The 14,982-nt window shown below is 40.3% G+C and overlaps 1 protein-coding gene across 4 annotated transcripts in view; it reads left to right on the plus strand.

The window, feature by feature from the left end:
* The first annotated feature begins 200 nt into the window (after positions 1-200).
* LOC133554538 (vasopressin V2 receptor-like) overlaps positions 201-14,982 on the plus strand; it is a 71,653-nt gene continuing 56,871 nt past the window's right edge. Inside the window, exons 1-2 of one of the 4 annotated variants that reach the window (XM_061903441.1) lie at positions 201-598; positions 3,365-3,450. The gene's annotated coding sequence lies outside the window, so the exon portion shown is untranslated. The remainder of the gene's footprint in view (positions 599-3,364; positions 3,451-14,982) is intronic. The other 3 variants (XM_061903438.1, XM_061903439.1, XM_061903440.1) reach the window with 3 other exon arrangements.

Here is a 14,982-nt window from a genome sequence, read left to right on the forward strand (position 1 = left end):
TGCAGATAAACACAATGTTTTCCAAAGCGGACCACCTTTCTCTCTCTCTCCACTCACACACACACACACACACACACACACGCACACACACACGCACACACACACGCACACACACACACACACACACACACACACACACACACACACACACACACACACACATATTATAGGTATGTATAACAATCACACCCTTCCTCGACTGGCAGCACTCTCCACCCTCAGTCCCAGAGGACAGGCTTGACCCAGGAGGAGGGGATACCAGGAGGGAGAGAGAGGGTCGGCAGAAAGGAGGGGGAGAAGAAGCTCAAATTCATTTGTGCATGTGCAGCTGGAGGCACAACACATTGCAAGGAAGCACTGACGCACACATGGCTACCACCACGGATTATACGCGCTATAAAGACAGTCAGCGGACACTTTATCACCCCCGACGGAAAAATACTTCCGTGCTTACGTAACGATGCGGGGAGATTTTTTTTTTGATTCATCATTTATGTTACATATCAAAGCCGGCTGACTTTGTTATGTTGACTTGGATTTTTTAATTTTTTTTTTTACATTTTGCACCTTTTGACATATACTTCAAATCGGATTGTACGTAAGTGACTTTTATTCATTATCTTTGTTAGATTGAGTTTTTTTTTTTTTTACTATATGGAATTAATCTAAAAAGTCACAATGCAAAGTGGCTGCGTACAGTTACAATGTTTGTGGATCAAGCTGGGTCATTACTATGTAAATAAACAGCAGCTGACGTCTTCACAAGACACGCATATGCCACTCAAACACATTATCCCATCAATATCAATAAATGCGTCGCTTATTTTGTTATCCCAGTAATGTTTATTCGTACAAATTAAAAAGAAGAATCGTGTGGAAGATTTTTTTTTTTTTTTAATTAGGAAGACTGTCATTACTATCCAAACAATACTATGCAAATGACGTCCGCACAAGACACTCATATGCCACTCAAACACATTATACCATTAATTTGAAAAAATGTATCGCTTATTTTGTTATCCCATTTTTGTTTATTCGTACAAATTAAAAAGAATCGTTTGGAAGATTTTTTTTTTTTAAGTAAGAAGACTGTCATTACTATGCAAATATTACTATACAAATGACATCTCCAGAAGACACTCATATGCTACTCAAACACATTATCCCGTCAATATCAATAAATGCGTCGCTTATTTTGTTATCCCAGTAACGTTTATTGGTACACATTAAAAAGAAGAATTGTGTGGAAGATTTTTTTTTACAAAAAAAGTCAGAAGACTGTCATTACTATGCAAACAATACTATGCAAATGACGTCTCCACAAGACACGCATTTGCCAATCGAACACATTATCCCGTCAATATCAATAAATGAGTCACTTATTTTGTTATCCCAGTAATGTTTATTCGTACATATTAAAAAGAAGAATTGTGTGGAAGATTTGTTTAAAAAAAAAAAGAAGTCAGAAGACTGTCATTACTATGCAAACAATACTATGCAAATGACGTCTCCACAAGACACTCATATGCCACTCAAAGACATTATCCCATTAATTTGAAAAAATGCGTCGCTTATTTTGTTATCCCAGTTCCGTTTATTCGTACAAATTAAAAGGAAGAATCGTGTGGAAGTTTTTTTTCCCAAAAAAGTCAGAAGACTGTCATTACTATGCAAACAATATTATGCAAATGATGTCTCCACAAGACACACATTTGCCAATCGAACACATTACCCCCTCAATATCAATACATTTGTCACTTGTTTTGTTATCCCGGTAACATTTATTCGTACGAATTAAAAAAAGAATCGTGTGGAAGATTTTTTTCACTTAAGTCAGAAGACTGTAATTACTATGCAAGTAATACTATGCAAATGACATCTGCACAAGACACGCATACGCCACTCAAACTCTGCCTTCATTATCCCATCAATATCAATAAATGCGTCGCTTAATTTGTTGTCCCGGTAACGTTTAATCGTACAAATTAAAAATAAGAATTGTGGGAAGATTTTTCTTCAAGTGTTTATTATCAGTTAACTGGAATTTGGGGGGAAAATGTCTCTTTCCGCGTGTTCTAATAGAAGGAACTAAATGGATATTTACAGTCATAACACGGTCTGGGTCCTAATTACCTGCGGCGTCATTCATGAGGATTTCCCATACCAATGGCGTATATACAGTACAAACATTCACTTCACACTTCATTAGGTACTCCCGAACAAAAGAGGTCCAACACAGGTCAGGTGGAACTAGATGAAGATACTTAGTCTGTATGCAACCATTTTAGTATTAATAGTAGATGAGTGTTTTGCCACCCTTAGCTAAATATTGTAAATAATACATATATATTGTATGTATCTATTATATGAGGCTTTAGTGCACTTCAGAGGACAAAAATAAAAAAATGTTTTAGTTAATAAACTAAATTAATGAATAACTAAGCACTGTTATCCTTGTAAAAGCAGATTTGTTCGAATAAACTTGTGATGATGTATATATATATATATATATATATATATATATATATATATATATATATATATATATATATATATATATATATATATATATATATATATATATGTATATTTACCTGTTCAGTGGACTTGTGGTTAGAGTGTCCGCCCTGAGATTGTCACAAAGTGGTGGTGACGAACCCCAAGATGCAGAGATGACAGGCTTGGTACATGAGAACATTGTTTAAATGAAAAAAAAAATGCAAGCAAAACACAAACCAGAAAACAGGAAATAGCTAACAGGAGTTGGGATCCAGGGAATAGCTCACAGCATTCAAAAAACAGGCAGTCAACAGCATACAGCAAACAATACTCCAGCACTGGCTGGAGGTCTAGGCAGGTTTGAATAATGCCTCCGATTAGTGCTTGGGCAGCAGGTGAGTGGGTGAACACTAATCAGAGGCATGTGGAAAATAATAAGTAACCATGATAACTAAAACAAACAAATCCCCAAAAGTGATTCCCGGGCCCGGCCACCGCTGCTGCTCACTGCTCCCCTCACCTCCCAGGGGGTGATCAAGGGTGATGGGTCAAATGCAGAGAATACTTTCACCACATATAGTGTGTGTGTGACAATCATTGGTGCTTTAACTTGAATGTACCTAATAAAGTGTCCAATGCGTGCTCCACTGCTGGTCCTGATCCCCTTAAATCTGGTCTGTGTCCTGCACAGACGAGTGATAATGTGTTTAATGGCGGAGCCCGCAGGTGACAACTCATGTGTCTGTCAGAGGGTTTGATTGGATTACAAAAGCTCCAGGAAAGTCTCAGGTTATTCATGTGAAGCGCGGAAGCATGCAATGTTAATGGACTCTAATAGTGACAGCTCTAATGCTTTGACTCACAGTTACGGCTGCAAAAGACACAAGCCGGACACGCGTGAGGAAGCTAACCATGCACTGACTGTAAAGTGAGAGACAGCCCTGGTTGGAGGCAAGTATTCCCAATTTTAAAATGCAAGATCTAACTTTTTTTTGTGGGGAAGCTCTTTATTTCTTTTACACAGAAAATCACAAAGTCTATTTGAAGCTTGCACGTGTGGTTGGAACACTTTCCAGCAGGAGTAATCACAGTTAATTGAAGAAATATATTCTACTTGTCAGCTGGAACAACACACAAATGTTTGGCAAAAATCATATTTTATGACTGGGTCCAAGAAAGTTTTTTTTTTTTTCTTTTGCTTTTGCATAAGCCACAAGGGCCCAAGAGGGCTTGTTCCATTAATCATTGAAGGTTTTTTTCCTATTTTACCCTCTTGGTACATCCTAAAAAAAAAAACACATCCTTGCTTCTAGTCGTGATTAGGAAAAAAAAACAACTCATTAACTTGCTGAGTATCGCTTTACATAGAGTATCAACTCAAGCCCATAGTTGTTGTAAAGCAGGTATATTTAGCGAAAGTGTTTTGGGGGCTTGTTTCCAGAAAGCTAAAAACATAGAGGCTGAACTTCTCCTTTCACTATTAGTCTTCCATCCATCCATCTTCTTCCGCAGCCTAAGCAGGGAAGCCCAGACTTCCCTCTCCCCAGCCACTTCGTCCAGCTCCTCCCGGGGGATCTCGAGGCGTTCCCAGGCCAGCCAGGAGATAATAGTCTTCCCAACGTGTCCTGGGTCTTCCCCGTGGCCTCCTACCGGTCGGACATGCAAGAAACACCTCCCAAGGGAGACGTTCGGGTGGCATCCTGACCAGATGCCCGAACCACCTCATCTAGCTCCTCTCGCTGTGGAGGAGCAGTGGCTTTACTTTGAGCAGAGCTTCTCACCCTATCTCTAAGGGAGAGCCCCGCCACACGGCGGAGGAAACTCATTTCGGCTGCTTGTACCTGTGATCTTATCCTTTCGGTCATGACCCACAGCTCATGACCATAGGTGAGGATAGGAACGTAGATCGACCGGTATACTGAGAGCTTTGCCTTCCGGCTCAGCTCCTTCTTCACCACAACGGATCGATACAGCGTCCGCATTACTGAAGAAGCCGCACCGATCCGGCTCTCGAACTCACCATCCACTCTTCCCTCACTCGTGAACAAGACTCCTAGGTACTTTAACTCTTCCACTTGGGGCAAGATCTCCTCCCCAACCCAGAGATGGCAATTCACCCTTTACTGGGCAAGAACTATGGATTTGGACTTAGAGGTGCTGATTCTCATCCAAGTAGCTTCACACTCGGCTGCGAACCGATCCAGTGAGAGCTGAAGATCCTGGCCAGATGAAGGCATCAGGACCACATCATATGCAAAAAGCAGAGACATAATCCTGTGGCCACCAAACCAGACACCCTCAACGCCCTGACTGAGCCTAGAAATTCTGTCCATTAAATTTTTTAACAGAATTTTGTATATTCCAGATAACCAACGTCCTGTCCTCTACAGTAGACATTTGATTTTAGTCTATTTATTTTGTCAGAGTCACAGGAGCGCTCTGCTGTTTTTTAAGGATCTTCTGCAAAAAAACAAGTAAAAGATCATCTCTCTAACAGCACTGTAGTGTTTTTAAGAATCTGCTGTGAGTGACGAACGTAGTCTCTCGCAAGTGTTGTGCATGGAATTCACAGGCCCCTAGTTGAATAGTCCAAATGATTAACAAAAAGAGAGGACCTGAAAAGGAACCTTGAGGAAGACCACTAGTATAGGCTGACCATATTCTGAAATCCCAAAAAGAGGACACATATATGCGTGCCAAGGCGGGCAGCACGACAAGGCCGGGAGTAGGTGAAAATTTGCCAATGATACTCGAACTTGCTTTATAAATAATATATTTATTTAAATAAAACATTTTTTCTCCTCTGTTGACTGCTGTGTTGGCGCTAGGGAATTTTAAAATGGGGTCCCAGGGACCCCATCAAGTCCTAAAAATGGGGTCCCACAGTAAATTCTTGGGGTCCCACTTTTTTTAAGCGTTTTGAAAACAAATGATAAACGTATTCATTATCCTGTTGTATCTCACTTTCTATATAGTGTTTTGGAAAAAGGTTGTCATAAACGTTACTCAATTCATTAAAGAAAATAATAAACAAAGAAAACAAATGTGTATACATATGTAAATGCATTCAGTTATAAACATTCATTCACTTTCTTCTTTCCTTCACGGATCTAAACCAATCAGATGGTTGTGTGGGTGGGACAATGCTGGGTGCTGAGGACGAGAGGCAGAAGAAGCAAAGCAGCTTGTTAAGACTTTAGCTTAGAAACTCCCCGTACCGAAACGGTTCAATACAAATACACGTACCGTTACACCCCTACTAACAGATCTAGCGGAAACTTTGAGGGAACAGGATGAAACGACAAGAAAACAAACACAAATACCTTTTTTTCTGATATATGATCAAAATATTCCCACACGACGGAAATGATCTCCGACAACGATAAATTACAAATGACCAACGACAGAAGTGCGGCAATTCTGTTGGCAGCAGCAGCTCGTTGACAGCTTCTTTATTAACACAGTTTGGCGCGCAGGCGTCAGTTCGACAAAGTTTGCGTATCGGTCACGTGACCGAAACAGCTCATGATCGCTCACCTGACTTTCGAAAAGCGGTACGCGCACCGGCACAGGGTTTAGCTCTATGTGCTCGACGCATGCGTTGATGCATCGGTGTTGCCGGACCCATCACTACCATATTGCCTATATTTACATTGTGAAATTAGTTATTTACACAGAAATATTTTTAAAATGTTTATGGATATACTTTAATTGTTTCCAAATGTTGGCTGTCACATTGCAGTAAACAAAACAGAAGTCATCGTCACGGACCCACGAGCTGTGGTGGCTCGCACTCCAATCAGCTGAACAGACTCAATAAGTCCACGGTTATGTTTTTGTGAATTTACAAAAGTAAAACGATACAAAAAGAATGCCATTGTACGTAAATAATTCTAACAAAGACTCGTAAACATGTTAGCAAGTTATGTTAGTTAAGAATGTAATGTTAGTTAGGAAAAGCCTTATCCCTGCAGCTATAGACGCCCTAAACAGCAGGCCCAGCCGACTTGTCTGACAAACCTGTAAATGTGATGGTCATGCATGATGTCTTCTTGTTATTTTTGTTTTTGTGATGTGTAATGTTTATTTTTTAAATGTACGGCAGTGAAAATTAATTTCCCCAACGGGGACCAATAAATCAAAATCTAAATATTAGCTAATGTTCACAACGCTAGGTTCATTAAATTACGATAGCTTGTACAAATATGCATGAAAACTGTCATCACACATGGGGCGGTTTAGTAAATAAGAATTGTTTTAGTTATATATTGCAGAACTTTTGAACATTACTTGGAGTGATAAATGAAGAGTGCATACAAGTAGAACGCTATGGATGGCTATGAAACAGAACAGGACTTCTACATCCGAATGAAGGCTCAGTCTTAACAGAAAGGCAATGCAGCACAGCAGCACCTGGAGTGAGCAAACACGTCTAAAAGATGACGCCATAGAACAAACAATAACACACCTATTCATAGTATTTGCTTGTTTTTACCAAAAGCTATGTGATATGACCATTAGAAGAAAAAAATCATAGATTAGCTGCACCGTCTTATAAGCCGCAGGGTTCAAAGCCTAGGAAAAAGGGAGCAGCTTATAGTCCGGAATTTAAGGTAGATATAATTATTGAATACGATTCAAATCAAGAGTAAGATTACTAATTCAGTGTTAATATTTGGGTGAGCCCTGGGCCTCTCTGTCGTGGAAAAGTTGGGCCACGAGATCAAGAAGGTTAGGATCAACGTTCCCTCTAAGGTGCGCGCCTGCGCAATTGCGCACTGCTCATGCATCCTCTGCGCACAGCAAATTAATGCCGAACAGAAAATCAAAAATCCCATCTGAACTTTAAACAAAATAAACACTTTACGATTTATTCTGTATGATTTTGCAATGCAACTCTATGAGTGACAAGTGACAACAAGCGTGGCCCCGATGATTAAAACAATCTTTGTCAACACAGTTCAATTATCGTCTGTCAAGATACTTTACGGACAGGAATTGCATCAATCACTTTATTAAGCAAAACTGTTTGTAACCACACCAAAAACATGAGTGAAAAAAAACTTTTATCTCTAAAAACTGGTAATGTTCCGCCATAAAAAACAGGCTTAAACCAACTTTGTCATCCGTCGTTTCAACAGAAGCCGCTCGCTCTCTCACCTGCACCAACACAAGCACTCATGGCACTTAGCCAGTGTTGCGTTTATGGACACACAAAAAGTCGGACAACCCCAACGCCACACAATGAGTAAATGCCAGGTTGTAACATAATTCCTCAATCAGATGTGTGCTTACTTTACTGCCATTTATTAAGAATGTTAATCTAAGGATACTATTAATGAAATATTGTCACTAGATTTCATAAATGCTAGTAAAAAGATGTATTTTACATACAGAAAGTTACAGGAACTAAATGTAATCTCTGAAAGTGTAACATTTATTTTAAAGGCAGGACCCGCAGCCAGACATACAATACTAGCACATAGTTCATGAAAAACCTAATAATAATAATAATAATGGATTAGATTTATATCGCGCTTTTCTATTATCAGATACTCAAAGCGCTCACAGACAAGTGGCAACCCATCATTCATTTACACCTGATGGTGGTAAGCTACATCTGCAGCCACAGCTGCCCTAGGGTGGACTGACAGAAGCGTGGCTGCCAGTTTGCGCCTACGGCCCCTCCGACCACCACCAATCATTCATTCATCATTCATTCACCAGTGTGAGCGGCACCGGGGGCAAGGGTGAAGTGTCCTGCCCAAGGACACAACGGCAGCGATTTGGATATCGATAGGCGGGGAGCGAACCTGCAACCCTCAAGTTTCTGGCACGGCCGCTCTACCCGCTCCGCCAAAAACATGTTTTTTTGTTATTGTCATTGTTAGAGGGCAAAATCACTTATGTCAGAAAATTATTTTAATAAAACATTTAAATTGTTATGATGTCAGGTTTGGGACAGGTGTGATGCTGATGTGGCCACAGTGTGCACGTCTGATGTTGCTCACATTTGCTCCACTGAATGCTCAGGGAGTTTGTGCGTTTGCTCACACGCATGAAAAATTAGAGGGAACATTGGTTAGGATCCCCACACATAAATCACATTATGAAAACACTTTAGTATGGGGAACATATTGCTTATTAACTTGCAAATTAGTAACATATTGGCTCTTAATTAGTCATTATTAAGTACTTACTAATGCCTTATTCTGCATGGCCTTGTTAATTAGCCATTAACTAAGAGTCTTCCCTCAATAACCTCAGAATGATTGCTTATTAATAACCCTAACCCAACCTTAACTATTGTATGTTCCCCTAGTGTCCAAATAATTCTAAAGTAAGTCTTTGTTACATTATTAAGCAACTAATTGATGGAGAATATTTTCCCCATACTGAAGTGATACCAAAATTGTAACTGCCAATAATGAGAGAACTCAGAGGGCTGCCTTGAGGAACGTTTCAGTCACGTAAAGTTTGGACTCTGGGGTTTTATGTTTGCTAGCAAGGTTAAAATGTCAATGCAAGGGTCTGCCAACGTGTTTACAGTGTTACAAGTTCATCTACTGTATACCACAGGAGCATTCTCGTGTGTTTAGGAATTTGCTGCAAAAAAAATGTTCTCCCAATTTTTGAACTGAACTCAGGGGCCCATATGGCATCATTGGATTTGGACTCCGAGACACCAGTTGAATAGCCTTGTGTAAAAAAGTTTGTCGACGACACGTGTCGCCTGATAGTATGCTGGTTAATGATACATAACTCCCACCAACAACAGTGAGTGGTCCTTATCAGGGCTAATAAGTAGTCAACGCGGTCCATAGGAATATTGTTGCAATAGCCTGAAGTCAATGAAAAGGCTACAACGGTCACTAAACAAAGGTGGCAGGGAGAATGTGGGCGAGTAATGAGGTGTGGCCCCCACATGATTAATATTTAAATAGCTGTTGTGTTGTGGCAGTGATAGAACAAATTGTTTACTTTTATTACTCACATAGTACAGGTTGGTAACGAGCTGGCACAATGAAGACAAAATGAATAAATCATGGGGAGATAGCTGCCAAATTTCCAAGGAGGAAATGCATACGTTTGTGGAGAGCGTCCAGCTGTCATTGAAATGACTCATTTAGACAATGTGTTGATTAGAAAGTGCCGGCAGAAATCTATTTTGGCCCATGCATGTTTTATAATGCAGATGAAATGCGACAAAGCCCAGCTCATTCATGACTCACGCAGCCCTTTTTTGTGTGTAACAACCTATTGATCGCTAAGCAAATAAAGTCTCATGTCGTTCTGAAAAAAAGGCAAAACGGAGCTCAGCACACTGCAAACTAGAACTCTAATAGCAGTCACAGACTCCATGAAATACAACATTAATTCCCATCGGCCAATCAGTCGGTTGCTTGTATTTTCATTGCGGTCATAATAGGCGTGTCAAATGTACGGCCTGAGGGTATAAAAAGTAACCTGAATTTTTTTTCCTTTTTGAACCAAGGCACATTTTTTGCATTGAAAAAATCCGGAGGCACACACCAGCAGAAATGATTAAAAAACGAAACTCAGTTGACAGTAAAAAGTCGTTGTCGCAATTGTTGGAGATGACTTTAAACCATAACCAAGCATGCATCAATATAGCTCTTGTCTCAAAGAAGGTGTACTGTCAAGAGAGGTCACATCACGCCGTGACTTATTTTGAGTTTCTTGCTATTTTCCCGTTTGTAGTGTTTTAGTTCTTGTCTTGTGCTCCTACTTTGGTGTTTTTCTTATAGCATTTTCATGTCTTCCTTTGAGTAATACTTCACGCATTTACTTTGTTTTAGCAAACAATAATATTTTTGTTTTTTCCTTCTTTGTGGGGACATTGTTGATTGTCATATCAATCAATCAATGATTATTTATATAGCCCTAAATCACTAGTGTCTCAAAGGGCTGTATAAACCACAACACAAACCACAGCGACATCCTCGGTAGGCCCACATAAGGGCAAGGAAAACTCACACCCAGTGGAACTCAAACCCAGTGGGACGTCGGTGACAATGTTGACAATGAGAAACCTAGGAGAGGACCGCAGAGCAACTGGTCTAAAAAGGGAGTCTATTTAAAGGCTAAAGTATACAAATGGGTTTTAAGGTGAGACTTAAATGCTTCTACTGAGGTAGCATCTTGAACTGTTACCAAGAGGGAATTCCAGAGTACAGGAGCCCGAACGGAAAACACTCTATAGCCCGCAGATTTTTTTGGGGCTTTAGGAATCACTAATAAGCCGGAGTCCTTTGAACACAGATTTCTTGCCGGGACATATACAATCGGCAAGATATGCTGGAGCTAGACCCTGTAGTATTTTATACATAAGTAGTAAAACCTTAAAGTCACATCTTAAGTGCACAGGAAGCCAGTGCAGGTGAGCCAGTACAGGCGTAATATGATCAAACTTTCTTGTTCTTGTCAAAAGTCTAGCAGCCGCATTTTGTACCAACTGTAATCTTTAATGCTAGACATGGGGAGACCTGAAAATGATACGTTACAGTAATCGAGGCGAGACGTAACACACGCATGGATAATGATCTCAGCGTCGTTAGTGGACAAAATGGAGCGAATTTTAGCGATATTATGGAGATGAAAGAAGGCCGTTTTAGTAACGCTTTGATGTGTGACTCAAAGGAGAGAGTTGGGTCGAAGATAATACCCAGATTCTTTACCGAGTCCCCTTGTTTAATTGTTTGGTTGTCAAATGTTAAAGTTGTATTATTAAATAGAGGTCGTTGTCTAGCAAGACCGATAATCAGCATTTCCGTTTTTTTGGCGTTGAGTTGCAAAAAGTTAGCGGACATCCATTGTTTAATTTCATTAAGACACGCCTCCAGCTGACTACAATCCGGCGGGTTGGTCAGCTTTAGGGGCATGTAGAGTTGGGTGTCAACATAACAGTGAAAGCTAACACTGTATTTGCGTATGATGTCACCTAGCGGCAGTATGTAGATGCTGAAGAGCGCAGGGCCAAGGACCGAACCCTGGGGAACGCCATACATTACGTTGACATAGTCCGAGAACACATTGTTATGGGAGAAGCACTGCATCCTGTCAGTAAGATAAGAGTTAAACCAAGACAGGGCTAAGTCTGACATACCAATTCGTGTTTTGATACGCTCTAATAAAATATCGAAATATCATGTTTGGATGTACATTGTGGACCCCGTCTTTGCTCCACAGTAAGTCTTTACTGTCGTCCAGCATTCTGTTTTTGTTTACTCTGTAGCCAGTTCAGTTTTCGTTTTGTTCTGCATAGCCATCCCTAAGCTTCAATGCCTTTTATTAGAGGCATTCACATTTTGTTTATTTTTGGTTTAAGGATTAGACACCTTTTTACCTGCACCCTGGTTCACGCTGTTTCCGACATCTACAAAGCAATTAGCTACCGGCTGCCACCTACTGATATGGAGAAGTATTACACGGTTACTCTGCCGAGCTCTAGACAGCACCGACACTCAACAACAACAGATAATTTGCAGACTATAATAACTGGTTTGCAAAATATATTTTTAACCCAGATAGGCGAAATTAGATAATCTCCCACGGCACACCAGACTGTATCTCACGGCACACTAGTGTGCTGCCACACAGAGGTTGAAAAACACTGTTGTAGATGATGCAACATATGTACAGAATAAACCACATCACGTCAGTGCATCAGTCGAGGAAAATGATCATTTCCATATGAGTTGGGAAATTTCGTTAGATGTAAATATAAACGGAAGAAAATGATTTGCAAATCTTTTTCAACCCATATTCAATTGAAGGCACTACAAACACAAGATATTTGATGTTCAAACTCATAAACTTTATTTTTTTTTGCAAATAATAATGAACTTAGAATTTCATGGCTGCAACATGTGCCAAAGTAGTTGGGAAAGGGAATGTTCACCAATGTGTTACATCACCTTTTTTTTAAACAACACTCAATAAACGTTTGGGAAATGAGGAAACTGGGCTTCACGGTGGAAGAGGGGTTAGTGCGTCTGCCTCACAATACGAAGGTCCTGCAGTCCTGGGTTCAAATCCAGGCTCGGGATCTTTCTGTGTGGAGTTTGCATGTTCTCCCCGTGAATGCGTGGGTTCCCTCCGGGTACTCCGGCTTCCTCCCACTTCCAAAGACATGCGCCTGGGGATAGGTTGATTGGCAACACTAAATTGGCCCTAGTGTGTGAATGTGAGTGTGAATGTTGTCTATTTGTGTTGGCCCTGCGATGAGGTGGCGACTTGTCCAGGGTGTACGCCGCCTTCCGCCCGATTGTAGCTGAGATAGGCGCCAGCACCCCCCGCGACCCCAAAAGGGAATAAGCGGTAGAAAATGGATGGGTGGAAATGAGGAAACTAATTGTTGAAGCTTTGAAAGGGGAATTATGTCCCATTCTTGTTGTATGTAGAGTTTAGTCGTTCAACAGTCCGGGGTCTCCGCTGTCCTATTTTACGCTTCATATTGCGCCACACATTTTCGATGGGAGACAGATCTGGACTGCAGGTGGGCCAGGAAAGTACCCGCACTCTTTTACTACGAAGCCAGGCTGTTGTAACACGTGGCTTGGCATTGTTTTGCTGAAATACGCAGGGGCGTCCATGATAATGTAGCTTGCATGACAACATATGTTGCTCCAAAACCTGTATGGACCATTCAGCATTAATAGTGCCTGCACAGATGTGTAAGTTACCCATGCCTTGGGCACTAATACACCCCCATACCATCACAGATGCTGGCTTTTGAACTTTGCGCCTATAACAATCCGAATGGTTATTTTTGTCTTTGTTCCGGAGGACACCACGTCCACAGTTTCCAAATATAAATTGAAATGTGGACTCGTCAGACCACAGGACACTTTTCCACTTTGCATCAGTCCATCTTAGTTGAGCTCGGGCCCAGCAAAGCCGGCGACGTCCCTGGGTGTTGTTGATAAATGGCTTTTGCTTTGCATAGTAGAGTTTTAACTTGCACTTAGAGATGTAGCGACCAACTGTTCTTACTGACAGTGGTTTTATAAAGTGTTCCTGAGCACATGTGGTGATATCCTTTACACACTGATGTCGGTTTTTGATGCAGTACCGCCTGAGGTATCAAAGGTCCGTAATATCATCGCTTACGTGCAGTGATTCCTCCAGGTTCCCTGAACCTTTTGATGATTTTACAAACCTCAGATGGTAAAATCCCTAAATTCCTTGCAATAGCTCGTTGAGAAATGTTGTTCTAAAACTTTTCGACAATTTGCTTACAAATTGGTGACCCTCACCCCATCCTTGTTTGTGAATTACTTAGCATTTCATGGAAGCTGCTTTTATACCCAATCGTGGCACCCACCTGTTCCCAATTAGCCTGCACACCTGTGGGATGTTCCAAATAAGTGTTTGATAAGTATTCCTCAACTTAATTAGTATTTATTGCCACCTTTCCCAACTTCTTTGTCACGTGTTGCTGGCATCAAATTCTGAAGATAATGATTATTTGCAAAAAAAAAAAAAAAATGTTTATCAGTTTGAACACCAAATATGTTGTCTTTGTAGCATATTCAACTGAATATGGGTTGAAAATTATTTGAAAATCATTGTATCCCGTTTGTATTTACATCTAACACAATTCCCCAACTCATATGGAATTGGGGTTTGTAACAGGTCATACAAACCGGCTAGAGTTTTACCGCGGTGTATTATTAATACCATTTATCTTTACATCTCTAGTACAAAATATATTTGAACTGCAGTATACCTACTTACTAAATTCAGCTCTGTTTCAAAAAGACAATTAGTTTACCTAAGATATCTTCCTAGGAACCAGAGTCCTGTCTAACAGACTTTTGTCTTTGGTCTTTTTCCTAAGTCAGAAGTACTGTTGGGTCAAATTTTGGAACATCTAAATATCACAATTATTCTCAAAGCTTCTCACTGACACATATTTTAAGACTATGATACCAATCAATGCCATATGTAATTAATTATTGATACTATTTGACATGCATAAGACATGAAGATGGAATTTTACAGAAGTAATTTTGATGCGGATGCCCTACAAGAATGGAATTTGAATGAGAGATGACCGGAGGGACCACTGGTATGTAGTTACTATTGTTGGCCCTAAGATATAGTTGGATGCAAATACTGTGAAGATTGATTGCTATACTAAGCATTGAATGCTAGTAAATCATCTCTGGTTTAAGGTCATCACCCTATCCTGAAAAGCTCCTGTAATATATGTGATGTGATATAAACCCTACAAAATCTAATAGAATTGAGTTGATAAAGCGTCCTCTACGATCTTCTCAGCCTTTTCAAGTGCAGGTGGACAAAAGTCAGAAAAAGAACTTGACAGGTAAACAAATTTGGAAAAAGAATTACCCTGATATGCAAAACACAAATGTCCACTGCAGATGGGATATAGCTGCTTGTTACATAACAAACAAGACAACCAACAAGGCCTAACAATTATGACAGTCTATATCA

This window comes from Nerophis ophidion, linkage group LG06 (genome assembly GCF_033978795.1).
Source record: "Nerophis ophidion isolate RoL-2023_Sa linkage group LG06, RoL_Noph_v1.0, whole genome shotgun sequence".
In the NCBI taxonomy this organism is placed as follows: domain Eukaryota; kingdom Metazoa; phylum Chordata; class Actinopteri; order Syngnathiformes; family Syngnathidae; genus Nerophis; species Nerophis ophidion.